Genomic DNA, 20,128 nt, shown 5'->3' on the forward strand with positions numbered 1-20,128 from the left:
AATATAACAGAATGAATGAAAAACTATTACCCTAGGTAAATGTATGATTACACAAATGGTATGCCTCTACTTCATGTACAAACAGAGAAACAAATATATTCCATTTGTTTACAATAAAAATAAATTAAAAAAAAGAAATTATATTGATCTTTTCTAGCTACCCACTTTGGGGTATATACCCAAAGGAAATGAAGTCAGCATGCCAAGAAGAAACCTGCACCATGTTCATTATATCATTGTTCCCAATATCTGGAATATGGAATCAACCTAGTGATTCATCAGTGAATGAAGGGATAAATAAAATGTTTTCTGGAATTTTCTGATACATTATTCATCCATAAAGTAGAATGAAATCCTGTGCAGCAAAATGGTTGGAAGTAGAGGACATTATGTTAAGTGAAATATGACAGACAAACAAGTACCACATGTTCTCTCTCCCAGGTAGAAATTCAAAAACATAAAAGAAAAGTAGAAATGAATATGGAATATAGAGTTTGGGAAGGAGGTTAGGGTGGTTAAAGGGAGACTGGATTTGATTGGTGCAAGATGTACCATGTATTGAAATTTTACACTGTACCTAATTAATATGTACAATTAACACATTATTCAAAAAGAGAATCAAAAATATATTGATCTATACTATTTTATTATTTAAAACTATTTTAGACTTTCATATATTTCCCATTCTCTTCCTAAAATATTTCAGCAGGATTTCGATAGTCTTTAAACAGGAGGATAAGATATTAAAACCTGTGTGACAAAAATGTTATGGATCCATCAAACCATTCTGACATTCTTGAGACTTTTATATTTGAGAGAAAAACTTCTGTTTTCTTCAATCTACTATTGTTTTAGGACTTTAGTTATATGCTCGAAAAGGTTATGAAAATTATACACATATTTATAAAGTAGTGCCTGTCTTAAACACATAAAGTCTTATACACACACACACACACACACACACACACACACATACTCACACTCAAAATCACACATCATAAATGCCCAAAACCACAAAGTCTAACCAGTTACAAATTAGAATTTTAAAAAGTGAATTACAAGGGCTGGGGATGTAGCTCAGTTGGTAGAGTGCTTGTCTCGCATGCACAAGGTCCTGGGTTCGATCCCCAGCACCGCAAAAAAAAATAATAATAATAAAAATGGACTGGGGATATAGCTCAATGGTAACGAAATTGCTAGCATGTTCAATTCCTGATACTGCAAAAAATAAAAAGTGAATTACAATATGTTCCATGAATGGCTTCCATCTTCACTTCATCTTATGGTCGAAACCTATGTGAATATTCTGTCATCGATGCAATTTGGATTTTAAATGTTTCCAAAAGATGTGTTGAAGACTTGGTCCTTGGATCGTGGCTATCCTGGGAGGCAGTTGGAACCTAAAGAGGTGGGACTCAGTGGAAGAGAGTTAGGTCATTGTCAGCCTGCCTTTGAGGGAGATATTGTGAACATAAGACCATAGCCCCTCCCTGCTTGAGTCACTGTTGCCCTGAGGTGAGCAAATTCCTCTGGGATGTACTATCATCATCATGATCTGTCTTACCACAACCACCAAAGCAATAGGCAAACAAATAGCATGTTGAAACCTTCCAAATTGTGAGCTAAAGTGAACTCTTCCTCTTAAGAAGTCCATTATTTTTTTCAGTACCAAAATCTCACCAAAATTAATTAGATCACTCATCATATCTGATTTACATGCCAGAAGAGGATAAGAAAGGGAAAAAAGGGCCCATCCTGGAACTTATATCCTTTTAAATAACCATTTCAATGCCTTAAAAAATGCTTTGTTTACAATTAGTAAATTCTAACTTTGTTTCATAATTATGTATGAAGTAGGTTAGTCTTCTGCTCACGAGGCAGTTTCCAAGCCAAAAATCATGGCTCTGTGAGAGACAGGGATGATATGATCAATGTTGTTATTCCAGTAACAGTTTCTGAAACCACACACAGTATTAACTGAAAAGAAAAGTAGGTAACACAAAGCTACTATTTATGTGAAGGAATGCATTATACTAAAATAGAGATCTGATTGTGTATGTTTTTTAAAAAATCACATTTGTTTCTATTATTTGTGTATGATTAAAGTGTCAGAATCTAAATATTAGCCCCAAAAAATATGGTCATTGACACTACAGAGTTAAAACATATTGATGTCAAATGAACCTAAATATCTCTCTGTATGCTTGGAAATGTTCTCTTGATCTTAGAGTGGTGAATGGGTACATAATCTCTTACACAAATATTACATTATAAGACAATGACAATGGCTTTAGTATACTTGTGAAACACAGTTTGCATGTCTCTCTCACAGCTAATTTACTGTTAGAGAATGTTGTATAACTATCAAGGTTTCTCCTCTGGTCATAACCATCTCTCTCTTTTTTTTTTTTTTTTTTTTTTAAAGTAATCTAAATAATGAATAACCCAACAGATATTAAGATAAGGGATCTGATTAACAAATGAATTGTTTGAAACCATAAAAATTAGATGTTATCAACTACAAAATAACTCCTCAGAGGGTTTTATATAGGTTTAGTAAACTTGCACTTCTTAATCTTCTAATATTTGAGTTCCTATACAACAACATTATTCCCTACCTCCAATTATGAATGAACAGGAGTTGCAAGAAGTATTATTTGGAAATTTGTCATATCTGGAATTGTAATTGTAGGTAAGTAAAGCTAATCTCATTTATTTATTTATCGATCTGTTTATTTTTAGTTCTACTGAGAATTAAATCTAGTCCCTCAGACATAGACATGCTAAGCAGGTGATCTCCCACTGAGTAACATCTCCATTTCTTTCTCTCTCTTTTTTCCTTTCCTTTTCTTTTCTTTTCTTTCTTTTTTCTTTCTTTTTCTTTTTTTTTTGTTTTTGTTTTTAATTTTATGACCAGGTCTCACTTAGATGCTAAGTTGCCTTGAACTGGCATCCCTATTTCAGCCTCCCAAATAACTGAAATAATAGACCAGTTCCACTGTGCTCAGCACAGTTTTCTTAAATTCTAGAATTTTCTTCTATTGCACACATATTTTCCTCCTACCCAGAAACACAGAGCTTAATTAATACCAACTAAAATGTTATGGGGCATAATTTTATTTATTCCCTCATTAAATTAATCAAGTCATATGTTGAATATCTTCTATGTACCTATTCATGATATAAATATTGAATAATAATTTTAAAAATCAAAGAATACCTTACATAGTCATTTTTTATTTTGTTTTAATTTTTGTGTTATGTGATTGTTTTGTTTTACTGTAGTTTCCTTTGGTTCATTCTAAGATGACATCCTCTTTACTTGGAGAATTTACATACACGCAAAACACTTTGAAGAGCAAAGCTAATGCACCTAAACATTTAAAGAAATACATGGGGTTCAAGTAAAAATGTCCATAAAAAACCAGTGGCAGACTACAGATGTGGTTCAGTTTTCTAGTGCTTACCTATCCATGCCCAAGGCTCTAATTTCAATGCCCATAAAAATAAAAAAACTAAATGGAAACATAAAAATATGAGCCACATTGAACACAGCTTATTCTGAAAACTAAACTTACAAAATAGGTGAAATAAATGAATAGCTTTTCCATAATTTTCTAAAATATCTAAATTACTTTAAGCTAGACCATGGAAAGTGAATTGCATTAGATAAACAGAAAGGAAAAGTGGGAGTCTTTCATGGATATGTAAATTAACAGATATAAAAGTTACAAATAAAGATGTGCTACTGAAAGTGTACAGTAACCTGATCTGAACCCATCTCAGAGCAAAAGAGACCTCTGTTGCTACAAAGATGTACAGAGATATTAGAAGTGGAAACGCAGTCTAGGTGTGGTCAAAGAGAATTCTATATATTAATGGAAGGGCTCCCTTCCAATTGATCACAAAATATAACTATAGCATCTAAATAAAATCATTTCATGGATATATATTGGAAATGTATAATATTTCATATGGATGTATCCATTTTACAGATTTATGAAGTAGAAATTATTATTCTATCTCTAATGTTCATGTTGTTAGTTTACAAGTAAGCCTATTTTTAGTTTAACTAGAGATGTAACCAGTCCAAGATCTGAAAACAGTGAAGAACTGAGTTTGTTTTTTCCATATGAATATCTAGTTTTCTTTAAACTCTGAAAATTATGTGTATATTCTCATACTGATTGAATATAAAATTATTTTAAGAAGAGCCTTACTTATTACCATAGAAGCATTAGTCATACATAAAGATAAGTTTCTGGAATGCTAGTAGACTTCAAAAATAAAACTCTTACAATTTTTAATATTTCTTATCTTCATTACAGTTTAATATTGCTGACTAAATTTTCTAGGTTAGGGAGAAATGACCTAAAACTATTAGTTTAATTCCTTTGATAAAGCAGTGGCAGAATATTATGCTGGGTGGACTAGAAATCAAATAAATTAACGGAAAATTCATGGAAGTAAAACTAACTTTTGAAATGAATATATCACTGGGTAACTTTATACAAATTTGCAAACTCATGATAAAGATGATTATGACAAAATGAGAAGGTTCAAAATATCTCCTATAAGATAAATTTTTATGCCATTGCTATAAGCCGAATGTAAGAATAATATTTATAAAAGCATATAAATAAGTATATTCAACCAATAATACTAATTAGCTCTAAATGTGTGTTCTGCTGATGAATATTCTTCATAAAAACCTGAATTTTATTTTCACATATCTATTTCAGGCTAAATTAACCTTTAATGAGACATGGTATTTGTCATGTTCCCTGGAGGAAAATGTATGTTGTTCAAGAAATTAATTGATTTGGAGTTTATGTAAAATAAAAGAGAACACCACAGATATGTGTAAGACTGTCTTCTGATATTCATTACTAATTTCAGCATTTTTATTTCCTTTGCAAACACCAATCTTTTCTTATAAAACCTGGGCCTGGGAAGGCCAAACCAAATCACTTATAAGAAGGCTGTAATAGCATCCCCTTTCCCAAATCAATTAAATCTTCCTCTAAGTACTGCTTTCATAGTGTCCCAGAGATTTTGATATGATGTGTCTTTGTTCTCATTTACTTCTAAGAATTTTTTTATTTCCCTCCTGAGGTCTTCTGTTATCCATTCATCATATGATAGTGTATTATTTAATCTCCAGGTATTGGAGAAGTTTCTGTTTTTGATTCTGTCATTTATTTCTAATTTCAATCCATTATGATCTGATAGAGTACAAGGTAGTATCTCTATCTTCTTGTATTTGCTAACAGTAACTTTGTGGCATAAGGCATGGTCTATTTTAGAGAAGGATCCATGTGCTTTTGAGAAGAAAGTGTATTCGTTCTTTGTTGGAAAGTATATTCTATATAAGTCGGTTAAGTCTAAATTGTTGATTGTGTTATTGACATCTATGGTTTCTTTATTCAATTTTGTTTGGTGATCTACCCAGCGGTGAGAGAGGTGTGTTAAAATCAACCTAGTATTATTGTGTTGTGGTCTATTTGATTTCTGCAATTGAGAAGGATTTGTTGACGTACATGGATGAGCCAATGTTCGGGGCATAGATATTTATGATTGTTATGGCTTGCTGATTTATGCTTCCCTTAGGCAGTATGTAATGTCCTTCTTTATCCCTTCTGACTAGTTTTGGCTTAAAGTCCACATTATCTGAAATGAGGATGGTTACTCCAGCTTTTTTGCTGTGTTCTTGTGCATGGTATGTTTTTTCCCTTCCTTTCACCTTTAGTCTGTGGGTATCTCTTTCTATGAGATGAGTCTCTTGCAGGCAACAAATTGTTGGATTTTTTCTTTTTAATCCATTCTGCCAGTCTATGTCTTTTGATTGATTAGTTCAGGTCATTAACATTCAGGGTTATTATTGTGATATGATTTGTATTCCCAGTTATTGGCTCATTTTTGTTTTTTGACATGATTTGGTTTCCCCTTTCTTTGGCTATTCCTTTAGGCTAGTTCCTCCCATTGCTGATTTGCATCGTTGTTTTTCATCTCTTCTTCATGGAATATTTTGCTGAGAATGTTCTGCAATGCTGGCTTTCTTTTTGTAAATTCCTTTAGCTTTTGTTTATCATGGAAGGATCTTATTTCATCATCCAATCTGAAAGTAAGTTTTGCTGGGTATAGATTCTTGTTGGCAACCATTTTCTTTCAGAACTTGAAAAATGTTGTTCCAGGCTCTTCTAGCTTTTAGGGTCTGGATTGAAAAATCTGCTGATATTCTTATTGGTTTCCCCCTCAATGTAATTTGATTCTTTTCTCTTGTCGCCTTTAAAATTCTGTCTTTATTTTGTATGTTACGTATTTTCATAATAATGTGCCTTGGTGTGGGTCTGTTGTAATTTTGTATATTTGGAATCCTACAAGCCTATTGTACTTGGTTTTCCATTTTATTCTTTAGATTTGGGATATTTTCTGATATTATTTCATTGAATAGATTGTTCATTCCTTTGGTTTGTTTCTCTAAGTCTTCCTCAATCCCAGTAATTCTTAAATTTGGCCTTTTCATGATATCCCATAATTCTTGTAGATTCTGTTCATGATTTCTTACCATCTTTTCTGTTTGGTCAACTTTGTTTTCAAGATTAAATATTTTTTCTTCAATATCTGATGTTCTTTCTTCCAGGTGTACTATCCTATTGGTTATGCTTTCTATGGAGTTTTTAATTTGGTTTATTGTTTCCTTCATTTCAAGGATTTCTGTTTGTTTTTTTTTTTCAATATCTCTAACTCTTTACTGAAATGATCTCTTGCTTCTCGTATTTGCTCCTTTAACTGTTGATTGGTGCGATCATTTAATGCCTGCATTTGTTCTTTCATCTACTCCTTCAATGCCTGCATTTGCTCTTTCATCTCCGCGTTTGCTTTCCTGGTTGTTTTAATTATGTACATTCTGAACTCCCTTTCTGACATTTCTTCTGCTGTGCTGTCATTGGGTTTTATTCATATAGTATCTAGGTTTGTTTGGGTCATTTTCTTCCCTTGTTTTCTCATATTGGTCAGATATCAGTGGGACTTTGTGATATTGCAGAATTCTTCTATTGGCTTATAGTGTCCCTGTAGATTTCCAGTGTATCACCTTCCTGCCTTCAGTAGCCTGAAGTCTTGGAGTAACTTGATAATGCAGTGCTTCCAAGGAAAGCTGCCCCTAGCCCACTACTGGTTCCAGGACTTGGAGCTGGCTCTGTGTGGAAAGGCTCTCACTGGGGGGCCTGCTCCGAGAAGCTAGCCTGTAAAGGTGCTTCCCACCGGAGGGTGCCAGGCTGTGGGCTTCTTGGGGAAGTCCCTTGCTGTCCTGTCCTGGTCCCTGAAGCAACCTGCAGGCAGGAACTCGCCGCCCCTGGTTCAGGGACTTGAAGCTTGGTTCTGTGCAGGAAGCTCTCACTGGGGGGCCTGCTCCAAGATGCTGGAGAATCTGGCCCTGTGGGAGGAGCCCACCACCGGAGTGCGCAGGGCTGCCTGAGTGAGACTCTAGCTGCCCTACCCTACTCTAATAAGCCACCTGAATCCGGGCCTGCCGCCCGCACGGGCAGTGCTTCGCCAGGTGGGGGAGACTCACCCTATGGCTCTATTTAGTCCAAGTCTCTCAATGCCTCCCCTTCTTGAATCCTGGGTTCTGGAGTGACTGGAGATGCAGTCACCCTCTAGTCCACCTTCTTGGATCGCCCCGTAGAAAAAACCTGTGGCCAGGGGGGGTGGGGGGGGCAGGTCTGCCTGGGAGAGGTTCTCTGGCTGCCTTGCCCTGGTCCCAGAGGCTGCTTGTGGGCCGGAGGTCACTGGTGGCTTGGGGGCTTGTGCCTGGCTCTGTGTTGGAAAGGCTCTCACTGGGGGGGCCTGCTCCAAGAAGCTAGCCTGGAAAGGCTCTTCCCGCCGGAGGGGCCAGGCTGCGGGCTGCTTGGGGAAGTCCTTGGCTGGCTGGTCCCTGTCCCTGAAGCAACCTGTGGGCAGGAACTCGCCACCCTGGTTCAGGGACTTGAAGCTTGGTTCTGTGCAGGAAGCTCTCACTGGGGGGCCTGCTCCGAGATGCTGGAGAATCTGGCCCTGTGGGAGGAGCCCACTGCCGGAGTGCGCAGGGCTGTTCTGGGGAGGACTCTAGCTGATTTGCCTTACTCTAATAAGCCACCCAAATCCGGGCCTGCTGCCCATGCAGTGCTTCATACCGGGTTGGGGAGACTCATCCCGAGGCTTTATTTTTGTCTGAGGTCTCTCAATGCTTCCTCTTCTTGAAATCCTGGGTTCTGGAGCGACTGGAGATGCAGTCACCCTCTAGTCCGCCATCTTGGATCGCCCACTGCTTTCCTACTTCTAATTCAGACCACAGAGATTATTCAATTTGTAAATTATTTTTTCTCATGAGAAAGAAAAAACTCTCTGAATTTTCCTCCATATTAAATGTATGTACAATTTTTCATAGATTTGGTATTATGCTCTGTTTGCATATAACAGACAAAAGATGTCATTGCCTCTGATTTCCTCAGAGTACAATATAAGACTTCACTATCAATAATGCTCTTAGTATTATCAATGATATAAGGTTTAATTCAACACTAAATGCTGAATTCAGTTGATAAATAATATATGTGAAATATGCCTGAAATATTTAATGATATTGAGTTTTAAACTTTTGCCAAATGTCAAGACTCACATCTGTTGGCCAACAAATTTAAAAAAAATAATTTAATTATCTTTTTCTTTTGGACTTGTTGATTTTTTAAATTTATTTATTTTGATTTATTGTAATCAAATGGGGTTAAAACTATTTCTCTGTAGTACTTCAGGTAGAGTCATACCATTTGTGTAATCATACATGTACATAGGATAATCATGTTTGTCTCCTCAGTCTGTTATTTTTCCCTTCCCCTCACCCCTCCCACCTCTCTTTCCTCTATATGAATCATCCTTCCTCCATTCCTGCCTCCCTCCCAACCCCCATTATGTACCATCATCCACTTATCAGAGAGATCATTCAGCCTTTGGTTTTTTGGGATGGGCTTATCTCACTTAGCATGATATTCTCCAACTTCATCCATTTGCCTGCAAATGACATAATTTTATTCTGCTTTTATGGCTGAATAATATTCCATTGTGTATGTATACCACAGTTTCTTTATCCATTCATCAACTGAAGGGCAATCTAGGTTGGTTCCACAATCTGGCTATTGTGAATTGAGCAGCTATGAACATTGATGTACTGCATCACTGTGTACTGATTTTAAGTCCTTTGGGTATAGGCCAAGGAGTGGGATGGCTGAGTCGAATGGTGGTTCCATTCAAAGTTTTCTGAGGAATCTCCACACTGCTTTCCAGAGCGGCTGCACTAATTTGCATCCCCACCACAATGTATGAGTGTACCTTTACCCCCACATCCTTGCCAACACCTATTGTTGCTTGTATTCTTAATAATCACCATTCTAATTGGGGTGAGGTGGAATCTTAGGGTAGTTTGATTTGCATTTCTCTTACTAGAGATGTTGAACATTTTTTCATTATCTATCGATATATTTATTTTCAATATCTATTGCTTATAGATCTTCTTCTGTGAAGTTTCTGCTCATATTCCTTAGCACATTAGTTGATTGGGTTATTTGTATTCTTGGTGTAAGTTTTTTGAGTTCTTTTTATATTGGTGGAGATTAGTGCTCTATCCGAAGTAGAGTGGCAAAGATTTTCTCCCACTCTGTAGGTCTCTCTTCACATTGGTGATAGTTTCCCTTTGCTGAGAAAAAGCTTTTAGTTTGAATCTATCCCAATTCTTTTTTTTCTATCCAATTATTGATTCCTGCTTTATTTCTTGTGCTTTAGGAGTCATGTTAAGGAAGTCTGATCCTAAGCTGACAAGTTGAAGATTTGGTCCTACTTTTCTTCTGTAAGATGCAGGGTCTCTGGTCCTGATTTCAAGGTCCTTGATCCATTTTTAAGTTGAGTTTTGGTGCAGGGTGAGAGATAGGGGTTTAGTTTCATTCTGTTGCATATGGATTTCCAATTTTCCCAGCACCATTTGTTGAAGAGGCTATCTTTGTCCCTTGTATGTTTTTGGTACCTTTGTCTAGTATGAGAAAACTGTATTTATTTGGGTTTCTCTCTGGTCCTCTATTCTGTACCATTGATCTACCTGTTTATTTGGTGTGCAAATACATGCCATTTTTGGTACTATTGCTCTGTAGTATAGTTGAAGTTCTGGTATGGTGATATCCCCTGCTTATTCTTCCTGCTAAGGATTGCTTTAGGTATTCTGGGTTTCTTATTTTTCCAAATGAATTCATGATTGCTTGCTCTATTTCCATGAGGTACAGCATTGGGATTTAATTGGAATTGCATTGAATTTGTATAGCATTTTGGTAGTATGGCCATTTTGACAATATTATTCTGCCTATCCAAGAACATGGGAGATCTTTCCATCTTCTAAGGTTTTTTAATTATTTCTTTAGTGTTCTGTAGTTCTCATTATAGAGATCTTTCACCTTCTTTTGTTATATAATACCCAAGTATTTTATTTTTTTCGAGATATTGTGAATGGAGTAGTTTTCCTAATTCTCTTTCAGAGGATTAATCCTTATGAATAAAAATGCATTAGATTTATGAGCATTGAATTTTATATCCTGCCTACTTTACTGAATTCACTTATGAGTTCTAGAAGTTTTCTGGTAGAAATATTCTGAGTCCTCTAAATACAGAATCATGTCATTGCCAAATAGGGATAGTTTGAGTTCTTCTTTTCCTATTTGTATCCCTTTAATTTCTTTGGTCTGTCTAATTGCTGTGGCTAGAGTTTCAAGAGTAGAAGTGTTGAAAGAGTGGTGTCTTTGCCTTGTTCCAGTTTTTACGTGAATGCTTTCAGTTTTTTTTCCATTTAGAATTATATTAGCTGTAGGTTTAGCATAGATAGTCTTCACAATATTGAGGAATGTTCCTACTATCCCATTTTTTTTTCTAGGCTTTGAGCATTACGCCGTCCAGTGGAGTCAATTTGGCGCAGGAGACAGACGAATAGCAGGCTTTTAAATTTGGAATGGTTATTGCAGATTTAGGAAACCCGGAACTGGAACCTTCGAACTTGGAACCCCGGCACTCAAGGAGAGCCGGCTTATATCTCCTCTAGGAGGTGAAGGGTAGGGCTGATGCCAATTGTGCAAAGATCAGGTGAGGAGCCAGCTGCCCAATCATGGTAAAGTTTAAAACGAGCAGGCACGATCAGGAGCACTGGAGAACACATGTGCATACATTGTATGTGTGGACTTAATTGAATACAGCCAATGACAAATCACCTGAGTGTGCTTATGCTAATTGACCTCCTCACTGCCGATGTGATCAAAACAACTTCTGGCTGGCTGCCTGGCGCCATCTTGGCATAGTTCTCATGGCATAGCTCCCAACAAGCATGAAAGGGTGCTGTATTTTATCAAATGCTTTTTCTGCATCTATTGAACTAATCTTATGATTCTTAACTTTAAGTCTGTTGATGTGATGAATTACATTTATTGATTTCCAGATGTTGAACCAACCCTTGCATCCCTGGAATAAACCCCACTTGATATTGGTACACTATTTTTAATATGTTTTTGTATGCAAGTCACTAAAATTTTGTTAAGAATTTTTGAATCTATGTTCATTAGGGATATTGGTCTGAAATTTTCTTTTCTCATGTATCTCTCTCTGATTTTGGTACCAAGGTGATAGTAGCTTTATACAATGAGTTTGGAAGTGTTCCCTCCTCTTCTATTTCATGGAATACATTGAGGAGTACTAGACTGAGCTCTTCTTTGAAGATCTTGTAGCACTCAGCTGAGAATCCAACTGGTCCCAGACATTTTTTGTTGGTAGGCTTTTGATGACTTTTTCTATATCATTGCTTGAAATTGATCTATATAAATTGTGTATGTCCTCCTGATTCAATCTGGGTGGATCATATGTCTCTAGAAACCTGTTGATGTCTTCAAGATTTTCTATTTTGTTGGAGTATAGATACATATCTAGAAACATGATTATGTTTTGTATTTCAATTGTGTCTGTCATGATATTTCCTTTTTCATCATGAATTTTAGCAATTTGAGTTTTCTCTCTCCTCTTTGTTAGTGTGGCTAAAGGTTTATCAATTTTGTTTACTTTTTCAAAGAATCAACTTTTTATTTTGACAATTTTTTGATTGTTTCTTTTGTTTCAATTTAATTGATTTCAGCTCTGATTTTAAGTATTTCCTGTCTTCTATTACTTTTGGTATTGATCTGTTCTTTGACTAGGGCTTTGAGCTGTAGTGTTAGGTCATTTATTTGTTGACTTTTTCTTCTTTTATTGAATGTGCTCCATGAAATGAATTTTCTTCTTAGTACTGCTTCTATAGTGTCCCAGAGATTTTGATATGTTGTATCTTTGTTCTTGTTTACTTCTAAGAATTTTTTTATTTTGTCTTTATTTTTTAATTTCAATCCATTATTATCTGATAGAATACAAGGTAGTATCTCTATCTTTTTGTATTTGCTAAGAGTAGCTTTGTGGCATAACATATGGTATATTTTAGAGAAGGATCCATGGGCTGCTGACAAGAAAGTGCATTTGCTTATTGATGGATGGAATATTCTATATATGTCTGTTCAGTCTAAATTATTAATTATGTTATTGAGATCTATGGTTTCTGTGTTTGATTTTTGTTTGGTAGATCTGTCCAGTGGTGAGAGAGGTGTGTTAAAGTCACCTAGTTTTATTTTGTTCCTGGAATTGAGAAGGATTTATTTGACATACATGGATGAACCATGTTCTTTATAGATTCTGGAGATTAGTGCTTTATCTGAAGTATGATTGGCAAAGATTTTCTCCCACTCTGTAGGCTCTTTCTTCCCATTGCTGATAGTTTCCTTTGCTGAGAGAAAGCTATTTAGTTTGAATCTATCCCAGTTATTGATTCTTGCTTTTATTTCTTGTGCTATGGGAGTCCTGTTGAGGAAGTCTAGTCCTACACCAACATGTTGAAGACCTTGACCTACTTTTTCTTCTATAATCTGCAGGGTCTGTGGTCTGATTCTGAGGTCCTTAATCCATTTTGAGTTTAGTTTCATGAACGGTGAGAGCAAGCAATCATGAAATTCATCTGGAAGAATAAGAAACCCAGAATAGCTAAAGCAATCCTTCGCAGGAAAAATGAAGTTGGGGGTATCGTAATACCAGAACTTCAACTATACTACAAAGCAATAGTAACAAAAACTGCATGGTATTGGTAGCAAAATATACAGGTAGATCAATGGTACAGAATAGAGGACATGGACACAAACCCAAATAAATACTATTTTCTCATACTAGACAAAGGTTCTCTGATCATTTTAACTATGTACATTCTAAACTCCCTTCAGACATTTCTTCTGCCATGTTATCATTGGATTTTATTAATGTAGCATCTAGGTTTGTTTGGGACACTTTCTTCCCTTGTTTTCTCATATTGGTCATGTATCTTCCCCTCTCCTAGTCTTCAGTAGCCTGAAGTCTGGGAGGAACTTGATAATGCAGTGACCGAAAAAGTATGCTGTCCCTCTAGGGATGGTGGACTCCAGGTGGGTATATTCCGTGCTAGTGGGCAGAGGCACCTCCACGTACTGATAGTTGTTCAACTGCAGGGACACTACTCCATGGACTGGGGCCTGGCTGGTCTGGTCCCAGCTCTCTGGGCCTACTTCCTGGGCAGGGAAATCTCACTGGCGGCTCTGCACTGGTCTGCCCTACCTCCCTGGCAAGGAAGTCTCAATTTAACATCCTTTACTTTCAGGAAATTGAAAATCAAGTGTTCATGGAGATTTCATCTCACTTTAATTAAAATAGCAATCATCAAAAGCTCAAGCCATAATAATGCTGGTGAGGATGTGGGAGAAAGGAATAGTTACCCACTGTTGGTGGGATTGTAGAGTAATATAACTATAGAGATCAATATGGAGTTTGCTCAAAATACTAGAGATTGAAGTATCACATAACCCAGCTATACCACTCCTTGGTATTTAGTCAAAAGAATCAAAGTCAGCATTCTACAGTGATACACACATAGCCATGTTCATAGCAAGACAATTCACTATATTCAAGATATGCAACCAGCCTAGGTGCCTATCAACACATGAATGGATAAAGAAAATTTCACACACACATTCACACACACACACCCAATGTAGTTTTACTCAACCATAAAGAATGAAATTATATTGTTGGCAAGAAAATGGATGGAAGTGGATAACACCATGTTGAGTGAAACAAGCCAGACTCAGAAAGTCAAGGACCTATATATTTTGTCATGCATGGTGTGTAGAGAGATGTGGGGAACAGGATTTAATAACAATAGAAGTGAGACCAGCAGGAGGAATACAGGATAGGACTCAGAGGGGAGGCATTTGGAGAGGGAAAAGAGAAGCACTGGAGAATGAAATATACCAAATTATGTTATGGACATGTATGGATATATCATGATGAATACTAATCTGTGTATAAAATGTATGTAGAAGTTGTCATTTACATTTCTTTTGAGCTCAGATTAATTCCTCCTGTTTCTTTCTGATGCCATATTAAAATTATGCAAAATTTTATGCATATAAACTGTTAAGATTTATAGTAGTATCCTTTAAATTAGTGACTTTGACAAGAAAGTTAGAGATAGGAAATGACAAAGTTTACAGACTGTCTCAGTTCCATTTAAATTGTAAGAAGAATTGGGATATTATGGTGATGTGGAAAAGGTTTATGTGCTGTCATTTGAAGAAAAAGTAATAACAGAAGACGACTCTGTAGTTTCGCGGAAAGGTGCAAAACAGGAAGGAGTTTTAGGCTTTTTGCAGCACTTGAGAAAAGTAATCATTTCTTTGATTGCTTGACATTCCTGTAGTGAATATTGTGCATACAATTTCATGCTACTATTTGAGCATCTACTTTTGTAATAAAGACATTTTCTAAGCAATCAGAATTGTAATATTTAAGAAAATCAAAACTAGTCTATTTTTATGAAAGGTGCTTCCTAGAATGAATAGAAAGTTTAACCTATTCTTGATGAACTTGTATTAAAACTAATGGCAAAAATTTAGGCACTGCTTTGGAGGCCTCACTAAAATGTGGAAAACTAATGCTGATAAGGCAGCAATAACTGTTTTTAGTCCTCAAAGAACATTTGTATTTTCAGAATATTTCTGTCAGTAGTACATATGTGAAAACTGAGAGATAGAATCAAAATGAAGGTTCTCTAAAACTGACATGTATTTCAAAGTGAAATCCTAATGAAACAATACTACATGCATACTGATATATCAGTCCAGTACAAAACAAGTGGTCTGTGCCTTAGAAAGAGCTATTAGTAGTAGTGACTTGAAACTGGATTTCTGTTTTGTAAGTTGTATATTTCCAAGGGTCATTGTGTTTATGTGTTTTGTGAGTGAGCAAAGTCAAGGTCAGGGCTATTATTACACTTTCTTTTATTGAGTGTTTCTTGGTTATAAATGCTAACATATGAGATAGAAAGATGCCAAAGAGGTTTAAAACAGTAAACATACTGTCAATTAAGAAGAATTTTATGTAACAAAAGTCAAGATTTTAATGTGTTTTCAATTTCAAAAAATTTTAAGAACATAACTTCAAGCATGAGAGTAGAGATGATGGTGATATGACCACTATAAATGTAATGCCAATATTTAGCAATCATTCTTGTTTTATATTTTGTTTCTTATTTTTGTTTCCATTGGAATATTTTATAGCATATCCATGGTATCATATTAACTTGAAATATTTCATACTATCTAATTAGCAGCTATATTAAAATTTCTGTAATTACACTGATATGCATTTTTAAAGCTTTTTTGATGGTTATTTTAATAAGAAGTGCATATCACAATTAGTTCCACATCTTGAATAATTTTCCGTTATTGTTAAAATTTATGTTTTTGGAATTTCACCTTGAGTCCCCATGATTCTTACATTTCTTTTCATGTTCTTTGTTCATTTTAAATTGTGATGTGATTCATAGAGTGTAACTTTGACCCTTTTAAAGTGTATAATTCAATACTTGTTTGGATGTTCACAAAATCCTTACCCATTACTAATCTCTTTCCAATCCTCTACTTTCGACATTCCTTTAAGATCTGGCAACAACTAATAATATTTTACATTTGCTTACTCTGGATATTCCATATATACAAAACTATTCAACATCAGGCCCATTGTGATGGCTTTTTCACATAGAAAAATATTTGCAATGATCAGCTATATAGTAGCAGTTGTCAGAATTACATTTTTTATGGCTAATATTATTCAATGTGAATATGCCAAATTTGCTTTTATCCATCTAGTCCCTGAAATTTTTGAAGGTTGTTTCTATTTTGTTTATTATAAATAATGCTGATATGAAGCTTGGTGTTTAACTTTTTGTGTCAACATAATCTCAATTCTCTTGGGAATATAACTTCAATTGCTAGGTTGTATACTAATTTTACCCTTAACATTTTGAGGAACTAAAAAACTGTTTTTCAACCTGACTTCTTCATTTTACATAACCAACAGCACTGTGTGAAAGTTCCAATTTCTTCTCATACTCACCAGCAATTTCTCACCCCTTTTTTTATAGCCATCTTAGTGGATATACATACTTACATGTGTTGATATATATAGGCATGAAATCTTTCTTGATCAGGTTCTTTGAAACAAACAAGTTTTAATTACTTGAAGTCATACTTTTCTTTTTTGCAGTTTTGCTGTGACCCAATCCAGGGTCACAAAGATTTATGCCTCTTTTATTCTACTTTTACAATTTCACATATTACTTCCAAGTGTTTGATTAATTTTGAGGAGATTCATAGTGAAATAATAATTTGAATATTTTTAATTTTTAACAATTTATTGAATTGATTATAACCGAACCCTTTAATATGTATTCTCATGTTTTGGGGTGAAGTGTTCTATAGATAACTTTGAGATTTGATTGGTTTTTGTGGTTTTCATCATACGTTTATTTTTGGTCTTCTGCCTAGTTATATCTGATATTAAAAAAAATGTAATATTCTGTTTTCCAACTCATGGAACCTGGACATTAATACTTAAAATATTGTAAAGTCACATTTGAGCAAAAATGTTCTGAACAGAGGTATCAGGCAGTGATTCTTGGACTTATGCTGCTCTTGGAATGGTTTACTCAGAGTTCAAGTCAAATATTGAAATTGAGTGTACAAACTTATGTACTTTGATAAAAATTTAAGAAAGTAATATGATCTCTCTTGAAAATAAAAATGATTTGTAATTCTCTATATTTGTCATTTTTTCTTGTTTTTCTATTAGTGCCTTTTTTATATTTTACATCAGTGATATTTGAGAAGAAGAAAATAAAAGAAAAAATTGTTTTCTTCTAATTTGGAAAGAATTGTTATTATCGTCTCACTTCCTTATTTTAAATTTTAGAATTGCCTTTTTTCCCTAGCACCCCTGAAAACTCAGAAAAATGCTGAGCTCTCTCTGTCAACAAGGTGTCAATGGGTAGATGGATGGAGCCTAGTTGGGAAACATTTACTTCAGAAACTTTCAAATGGGTATGGGTGTATATGTATGTGTGTTTTTGTTAGTTCATTCTCTAATTTCAGTTCTGAACTTCATGGAAGATTGCAATAGTTACATACAAAAAGCATCCACTTAGATTCTGATGGGTCAAGAATTGAGCTAGTGGAGAAGACAAAAGAGATAATTTTGTGAACCTTAGAGCAATCACTTTAGAGAATGAGTTATTGAAGTTGGAGTGATTAAATATTCAGAGGGTTAACAGAAGAAACTGGGAAGTATAAAAATTAGGAGTAAGAGAAATGGAACAATTTCTTTTTTCTTTCTCTCTCTCTCTCTCTCTCTCTCTCTTTTTTTTTTTTTTTTTTTTTTTTGTACCAGGGATTGAACTCAAGGGTGCTTAACCTCTGAGCCACATCCCCAGTTCTTTTTATTCTATATCTTGAGAAAGAGCCTTACTAAGTTGCTGAGGCTGGCTTTGAACTTGTGATCCTCTTGCTTCAGTCTCTTGAGCCACTAGGATTACAGGTATGCACCACCAAATCTGGTTGAATGGATCAATCTTAAGCAAAAGTTGGGAAAAACAAATCTGTAAATGTCGATGGTAGGAAAAGATTGGGTGTGTGTGTGCATGTGTGTTTGTATTTGAGTGTTTACATGAAAATGTATACTTCCCATCTGTTAATTTATGTATTATATGAGCTATCTTGATCATGCACATTCCAATGATGCTCCAGGATTGGGGAGACATAGTTTAGTTTAATCAATGCCTTAGTGATGAAACCCACAAACGAAATTGACATAGCATACAATGCTTCTTGATAGGTGGGTAAAATGTTCATTCATGTGAAACCAATCAGTTATTTTGGGACTTTTATAATTTATTTACATTTGTTGTCATTTATAAAATGCTATTTTTGTTTACTGAAATGATTTGTAGACTGTGCAGGAATGAACATTTTAATATAATACTAAAAGTTTCATAATGTTTACACTTAAGACATCATCTAAGATTTTAAGATTCTGACATGTTAAAAGGAAAACATGATTTAATTTCTATTTCTACAAAAAAATTTAAAATGTGGATATGAATTATATTTTTATATTTTTCTTAATATGGGAAAAATAAAAATCTTTTTATATTTGTCATCATTCCCTATATAGTTTATTAGTGAATATAACTTATTTATTTAGTTCTCATAAGTATTTCAGGAGTATATTGTGTATAATTTGCTGAATTGCTTTATGAGTACAAAACATCTATATACATTTTTTTTCAAAATGATTACCATATGTGGGCTTATAAAAATAAAACAACTCTTTGAATTATCTTATTATTTATTGTACCTGCTGTGGTATTTATTACTTACATGGCCCTTGAAAGTAGATTGATAGGAACATCCCTAAGTTAATTAATGATAAGTAAATCTCAAATTTGGCATCTCAAGATAACACAGATAAAGCAATAAGAAAGTCTGGATTAAGAATATTATAGTGCTTCATTGATGATTTCTTCACTGTCACAATGAGAAAAGTAGTTTATATCTTATATCAAAATTGAAGAATGGGAAAGTCATTTTTATGATATCTTCTTCATTGAAGTGTTACCATTATTCATATATTTCATATTCCTTCTGTTTCAAGTGACCTGGGTAGGTATAAAAAATAATTCAAACTTGGAAGACTAATGAGCAATAAATTTTTTTTATTTCTTAAAGTTCTCAGATTTGGGAATTCAAATATGAAGGTATTGTCAGATTTTGTATATACTATTGACTTTCTTTTTGCTTCAAAAGGTCCTCTTTTTCTTTTTCTTTTTTTTCAGGATTGAAGGAGTAAAGATGCTCACTGAGACCTCTTTTATGAAGGCACTAATCGTGTTCATGATGAATCTGTCATCATGTTCTACTCTCCTCCCATCTCCCAAAAATCATCATATTGAACATATGAATTTAGGAGAGGCACAAATATTCTGATTATAATATGTGTCAATTGATTATCATCCATCAACAAGACAACATTATTCTCCTACCACAGAAAAAAAATCATTAGGAATACCAGAAAAATAAATTAGAACACAGAAAATGAAGAGGGGCTTTCATTTTAGGAGACTGTCCTTGTAGAATGACCAAGAAATCTTTCCCCAGAAATTCATAGCATTCATCATTTATTTCTCTTTTAGATATATTGTGTTTCTCTAGTAATCCCTAAATCAAAGTAATTTATATGATATATCAAAACTCAAGATTTACTTGTAGTATTATAGTAACTGATTATCAGAAATAAATTCACGGAATCTATGTATAGCATGTAAGAGGAAATGTGACCTTTCTTCTATATATCAACAAAAATTATAGATTTTAAATGGAACATACATTTTTAATACTCTGAAAATTCATTGATAGTTCATTTGACAATGAGGAGATCAAATAAACACGATCAAGCATCAGTTAAATTACTGACAATGCTATAAAATGAAGAGGATTCTTTCACTACTCCTATTCAACATAGTCCTGGAAATCCTAGCCAGAGAAATTAGACAAAAGAAAGAAATTAAAGGCATATGAATAGGCGAAGGAGAGCTCAAACTATCCCTATTTGCCTGAGGACATGGTTC

This window comes from Sciurus vulgaris, assembly GCF_902686455.1.
Source record: "Sciurus vulgaris genome assembly, chromosome: 4".
Taxonomy (NCBI): Eukaryota; Metazoa; Chordata; class Mammalia; order Rodentia; family Sciuridae; genus Sciurus; species Sciurus vulgaris.